This window comes from Sander lucioperca, chromosome 6, assembly GCF_008315115.2.
Source record: "Sander lucioperca isolate FBNREF2018 chromosome 6, SLUC_FBN_1.2, whole genome shotgun sequence".
Taxonomy (NCBI): Eukaryota; Metazoa; Chordata; class Actinopteri; order Perciformes; family Percidae; genus Sander; species Sander lucioperca.
Window position 1 is genome coordinate 19960723 of NC_050178.1, and position 7719 is coordinate 19968441.

Genomic DNA, 7719 nt, shown 5'->3' on the forward strand with positions numbered 1-7719 from the left:
TCTAAATGTGCTCAAAAATGTCAATGTGCATGCTTCTATAGCTTCTTGATATTCTGTTGAGTGTGTTGCTGATTGTCTCCACACTATCCAATGCATATAGGAAATAGAGGAGCTAGTCACTGCTGCAAAAAAAACAACAATAATAATAATAATAATAATAAGTAAAAAATAAAATAAAAAGCTCAAAGGATTGCTTTAGAATATATATAATCTTCATATTAGGAGCTACAATATTTAGAAAATAAAAGCTAAATACATTCTGACTAACTGGACCAGGGTCATTACAAACCATTAAATCACTAGGCATAAATGTTTCTATGAGCATAATGTTGTTCAGTTTCAAGATTTTCAAGATACCAGCTCTATTCATGCTTAAAGTATGAAACACAGCTAGTCACAGTTCGTTGTTATTTATATATGTATATACTCAGACTCACTCAATATGCACACACTCAACCCATTGTTTCCTCCAAATTCCTTTGCAGGTCCCAAAGGGTTTGTTCGTTTATTAAATATTAATAGAGCTAAGGAAATTCACTCATTTGAATATTGACTGGATGTTTATCATTTACTGTGTGCGGAAGAAAAACAATCCTGTTAAATCAACATCAGACCTTTTATTATAAAATGTAAATTCCTTGGCCTCTCTCACTCACACACACACACACACACACACACACACACACACACACACTCGTGGAAGCAACTCAGCACAGGTATAAAACTTCAATCATGCAACATGACGGGTTCCACAAGGAAACACACACTCCCTGCAGGATTGAGCCTGCGGCTATACAACCCAGAGGCTGCAGCTGATTCCGATGCAACTTCTCTTCATTTAAGTCCTCAGAGACTCACCTGCATCTCTGCTTGCTGGTAACAGAAAGGCCTTGTCTACACTACAAAAGATTTCACTGCAAAGAGCTCGGGGAACAACCGGGGTGAATAAACCAATATACAATATGCAGCGAATGTTTTCTTCATTTATCAGCAGGGCGCTGTGAACCCCACAGTCATTCAACCTGCACACTCCACTGGAGCAGCTCACAGTCTTGCTTGTTGGTGGTTTGTTTTCTTTGGACAGAAGAGGGATGACAAAGTAAACTTTGGAAACCTGTTGAGAGATTTCAGTTGCAGTCAAAACTGATATCACTGATGCTTACTTCATCCCAGCATGAGGGACATGTTTGTGTTCTACTTCTGTGGCCCTTATGCTAGATTGCATGTTAATAGACCATTTACATGGGGTATTAACATGCAATCTGTATCTGGTTTATTTAGATAATGACAACTGATGAAAAGGCTTTTGCATTTAAATCTGGTCAGAAGAGGCCCTGGTGCTATAGGTCCTACTTATTTTTCCTTTGTTGAGGAAGGGGTCACCTTTTGCCAGGCTTGTCTGAAATAGAAACAAGAGGCAGTTATGTGACTTTCAACTTTTGGGTGGATTGTTTCCTAAAAATGTGGCCAAACTCTACTGATGTTGTGAATATGTTACATTTCATTCTGTAAAAACTCTGAGCCTTTCTGTAAAAAAGCCTCTCTCATTCGCCCAGGTCATGTTATGACTGAAATTTAGCCGAACAAAGGTGGTTGTCATATGGCAACGACAGTTAAGCTTAGGCACCAAACGACTAGTTAAGATTAGAAAAAAGATTGTGGTTTGGGTTAAAACACAGGCCCCCTTAAGTAGTACTCCTGGGACATAAACACCCATTTCAAATTTCAAAATTTTTTATGAAGAAGAAAACCCCTTGAGATGGGTCATCTCGTTTTTGAGGGGACCTCAAGAAAAACATACATACATACTGACGGACAAAAGACAAAAGCTGTCCATCACACCAAAACCACCCATGTCCTCCCCATTCCAACCATTAGATAATAAACAGTTAAGGTCATTCAAATAGACAGTTTTTAATAAAACAATAAAATTTTAATAAAATTTAAGCTTTAATAAACTTAATATCCAGACCATCAGGACCAGCGCCATTAGAAGATTTTATTTATGAGATTGCCTGTTGGACATCAGAGGGATGAATTGTTGAAAATGAAAATTACCTATTGTTCACAGTATTTGTTATGCTAGAATAGGAGAGCTCAGATAATTGAGAACAACAGATAGAAGAAAAATGTTGATTGAGGGCATTGGCCATTGAGATAGAGTCAGTGATAATATTATTGTTCACTCTAAGTTTGGCAGGATGACTTTTATTGGTTTTGTTAATTAAAGAATTAAAAGGTTTTTTACAGAATTGCTTAGGGTTTTTGATGTCATCTGATAAAGACTGCTTATAGTAATTTGATTTTGCATTCCTTATTTTGGTTGTACAGGCATTTCTTAATTTCTTATATTTAGACCAATCAGCAGCGTCCTTTGTCATGTGGTAGCTGACGCAGGCTTTATCTCGTTGTTTAAATAAATGTATTAAATCACTGTCAAGTGCTCGATGACCTTAACAGATGTCCAAGGTGCATGTTTATCTATGACATTAAGAACCTCTGAGAGAAAGAAGTTCCAGGCATCTTCAACATAAGGGATCATTTGAAATCTGGCCAGTTAATGCTTATTAAATCTTGGATGAAAGCCTTTGTGTTTAGTTTTTTACACTGCCTTATCCTAATTACTTTAGGTGGCAGACGGGGTAGTCTTATTTTCCAAACACAAAAAACAATTGAGTGATCACTAAAACAATCAGGTAATACAACGGATTGAGAAATTCTATTTGGGTGGGTAACCAAGATCCAGTCCAGAAGAGACCCTATTCGGATCAGTAATGAGTTGAGTAAGGTTTAGACCATTAAATACATTTTTCTCATGAAAAGATGAACGATCCAGCCAATTACGATTGAAATTACCCAGTAAAATCAACTCATTTGCATGGTCTAAAGAATTAATAGTAGCAAGAATACAATTTGTTGATTCAACAGGGGAATTTGGAGGTCTATAGATCTTCTTGTTTTCATGAAAAGCAATATTAACAAATAAGCATTCAAAATGTACAGCTCTCTCATTTGGCATAATAAGTTCAGAAGATAAATTAGAAGAGATATAGGTGGCTACTCCCCCACCACGAGTACCCCTGTCTGCTCTATACAGAGTATAACCATCAAGTTTAACATCTGCATTAGATATATCACTATTTTCCTGGGTAAAAAGTCTTGTGTTTTCCCCTAAACTTCCCCTGGGACACCAACTCCGCTCCCCCGCTTGAAAGCCCTGTGTTTTAGGACTTACCTATCCAACCCGACCTCCTCACTATGTCGATGTGCATTACTTTGTAGCTATATGTACGAATGGTTTATGAGAACAGCCTGAGCATTGCTACTCCCTACTGGTTTCTTGTCTGTTGTTTAAGCTAGTTTAAGCGTCCTACTTATTTCCTTTGTTGAGGAAAGGGTCACCTTTGCCAGGCTTGCCTGAAATAGCAAGAAGAGACACAGTTATGTGACTTTCAACTTTGTGGGTGGATCTTTTCCTAAAAAAGTGGCCTAACTGTACAGATGTTATTTTGGCTGATATCTGATGTTGTGAATATGTCACATTCCATTCTCTAAAAAAGCCTCTCTCATCTGTTATAATTGGTATCATAAATTGTTACACTGTTTTCTGCACTGAAGATGTAACTGTTCAAACCTACCTTGAACCAATCTGTCTCTCCTTTGATGTCCCTTTATTATCTATCTACTCTCACATCATTGACGTGAATGGAGCGATTGTTAGAAAATGTATATATTCTTGTGTGTACCAATACAACTTTAGAACATCCTGCTTCGTGTAACTTTGTTTTCTGAGATCTCGTAATTGCTTTCATAATCAACTCACAGAGGTCAAGCCAGAAGATGATAGCATGTCAGACACAAAACAATCGTGATCGGATTGGTTCACAACATCTGATTACAATGGGAACCAGACCATCTCCAGAATTAGTCAGGCCAATCCAATTGAAATGCTTTTTTACATTATTTTAACTCTGACTTAACAATGTTTTTTCCTTATTCATATAGATTGAACATAATCATAGCCATACAGTAAGAAATAGTCCTAAATTACAACAAATAACCAATTAAAAATGCAATACTGTATATCAACAAGTGCTAAACATGTTTTGCCTTATCAAAATAAGGTCTTCATTTACGTAGATGATAGCTACAGGTATTCTGTCAACTTAATGCAAAATATAGGGGACATCACGAAACCAAAAATACAACAGATATTTCTCCCTTTTTGATTTCAAATGTTGTCTTAATGGAGAACATAGAACAAGTGATGTACTGGGCAGATACCGTATTATTCAGGCTGTGCATAATAAACTATTCAGCTTGTGGATAATATTTGTTTAATCTGTTTATTGGATAATATTTGGACAATAGTTGCGAGTAAAATAAATGCATTGTTCATTGATCTTTAGACAGGGTTTAAACAAATTATAATTATATAAAGACACCAGCATTTTCCTTTAAAAATATTAAAATCTTAAAAACTGTTTGGAATGCAGCTGCAGTGTAAACACAGCCTCTGTACTCTGTGCAGACTGCCAGAGTTCTACCTGTCTGTCACCCTCTACCCACACTGATCAAAGAACAAAACATACTGTACATTCAATATTTATAAAAAAAAAAAAAAAAAAAGGCTCAGAGAGAGAGAGAGGGGATCTGAGAGATAAAGATGAGTGGGGGGGTCGAACAAGGATGAGATGGACTGGAGTAGGAGAGAACGGGACATTGGCATAGAGAGATTAATGCATTCTATACCTGCTGGAGTAGCAGCAGTACAGAATGGCCTGAGGGAGGGGAATACGCACGCACACACACACACACACACACACACACACACACTGAATGAAACCACAGCACATTGAAAAACAACTGGGACTATGAAGCAATGCTGGATCTGAAAATGCATGTTTTACGACCCATTTTATCCTTTTATCTAAACTAAGCCAGTGCTTTTCACAACTGAAAAAAACCTTTTCCAAAACAACGGACACAGAGCTATTAGAACATGTCCACTGTGTCAGTAAAGGTATGAGCAACTGATTTTAACAACTTCGCGTCTCCTCTAACCCACTCTGTTAACATGTGTTTTAAATGTCACTATACTGATCATTAATCCGTATTTATGCACACACAGACACACACACACACACACACACACACACACACACACACAGGGCTGCATTGGGGCTGCCAGGTAGCCCCTGCCGGAGAGTTCACATCTAGTTCAGGTGATGTATTAGAGTAATTACACACACACAGCTCATGTGATGCATTGTAATGATTAGATGCACCACTGGGCCCAGAAGCGTTTCTCTTCTCTTTTTTTTCTTCCTTTCTTTCTTTCTTCCCCACCATCTCCTGTCTCACACACACTCACACACATGCACACACAGTAACTTCATGTGAAGCATCAGTGTAATTACTTCAAACTCAGTTGGGCGTCACACACAAGCAACACACAAACAGAGCTTTGTTAGAGTGTTAGAGTTATTATATCTGTGCTGTGCTCATAGCACTGTCTCGCTCTCACACAGACACACGCACACACACACACACACACACACACACACATATTCAGTTCAAATATGGACGTAATTACTCCTAACTTCGCTCTCATTGGTCACAGGTGTTGCCTCTAAATGAGTGTAAATGAAAGCCATTAATCGTTGCTGGAGGCAAAGCTTAAAGAGAGTGATTAGCAACAACACAGTGGACACTCTGCAACAGAAAGATGACTGGAGGTAGGAGATGGTGGATGGATATAAGGATAAATGGATGGATGGATAGAGGGAGGAAGGAAAGGTTGCATGCATTAATTGTAACTTGTGCTTGTTGGACAGATTTGTTATGGATTGACGGATGCATTGAAGGCTGGACAGGACTTTGACGCAATGTACAAGGTTAGTTTAAATTGGATGTCTTACTCTGTTTAAAGAAGCACTGATATAGGGAAATTAAACAGATGGGGGTCAGAAATCCTAGAAAGGATAATTCCTGGTTACTGAAACCTGGGTCTTATTTTTGTAATTTTGTGTGGTTATGATAACATTGTGCTTACCAAGTTTATTGCTGGGATTAGGGGACTCATTTTTTTAATTGGTAATTGTGCTGTCCTGGAACCACAAGTCTCATATTATTTTGCCAAATCTGCAAAACCTCTAACTGTATATGGAGAATAAGATGGAGTCTAGAATTGAGGAAAGGAAACTAAGTTAGATTAGAACACTCAGATCAAACATACTCTATGTTCTACAGAAATGGATAGGATGGATTGATAGATAAATGAGTGGGAAGATGGACAGATCCTCCTCCAAAGAACAAGAGGGCAAATTAGAATTGACTTAAGTAAAAGGCATGACCAGACTGCATGAATAGTAGAGGCGGGGGGGGGGGGCTGGGTCTAGGAGAGGATGATTAGCAGCAACATGAAGTAATGAGAAACAGACAAATGACAAGCGGCATTCTTTTGAATACCAGAAGGCGGGAGGGGCAGGTGTAAGGTAGAAAGAAGAGAGAAAGCAGGAAGCATGCAGAGATGGAGGAAAACACACTAATGGAGGTGAAGACAGATTGCATTAAAGATAAATTGAGGTACAGATAGATTGTAGAAAAGATACAGGGGTTCATTAGAGAGAGAAATGACCAGTGGTAAAACTGTGTAGATTAATGGATGAACTGATGGTTTAGTGTGTATATGAGTGAAAAGTGGTTGAATGAACAAACTGATGATGGACCCTTGTCTTTCATTTGTGGAAAATAAGTTTATAGCATGCATTCACAGTTTACATATCATCAATCAGCCCACTTACTTTATTGATTTAAATAATGGTCTACTCAAATTACATTGGGGCAGTGATGTAGGTTAAAGGAACATCAATTTAAACTTGAACACTATTTTCTCAGTACACCAATTCCTGCTAAGAGGTAGGAAAGCAGTTTATACGGTGGCCTCTTAGAATTCTTGATTCTGAATGAATGGTAGGGCTGCAAGATATGAGGAAAATATCTAATTGCGATTATTTTGACTGATATTGCGATTGCAATATGATTCACGATATTGGAGGGAATGATCATTTTTGTATAATTACTCTCATTTTCATTGAAAATTATTAACATTGAAAGAAATTAAAATGATCATAGTGTGATTTTTGCAAGGATCTGTACCAAACAAAGATTTTTTTCTTTATTCTGTAGGATATGATTTGTATGCCAGGACGTCTCTGCAGCACCACAATACTTAATTCAAAACGGTTTGACACATATTTTGCCATTAACAAATATTGCACCCCCCTGCGATTTGGATATTGCACTAGTCCATATTGCGATTTCGATACAATTGCGATTAATTGTGCAGTGCTAATGGATGGCGTGCATTAATTTCTTGTAAGGGACAGTATAAGTGGACAGGTCTGACGACAAGTGTCTGCCATCTGAATTCATGCTGCATCTTACAGAGAGTGAGAAAAAGAGCTAGCATGTGGGTGCATCTAAGATGAAGGGAAAGAGGTGGAGAATGGGGGTGAGCCTGTGTGTGTGTGTGTGTGTGTGTGTGTGTGTGTGTGTGTGTGTGTGTGTGTGTGTGTGTGTGTGTGTGTGTGTGTGTGTGTGTTTATTTAACACTCTAATGTATTCCACACTATATGATGTTTATCTCAGCTGTAAAGATAATTAATAACATTGTACATTGTGGAACACAGGTGTGTTAAGTGTTAAAGCGATCTG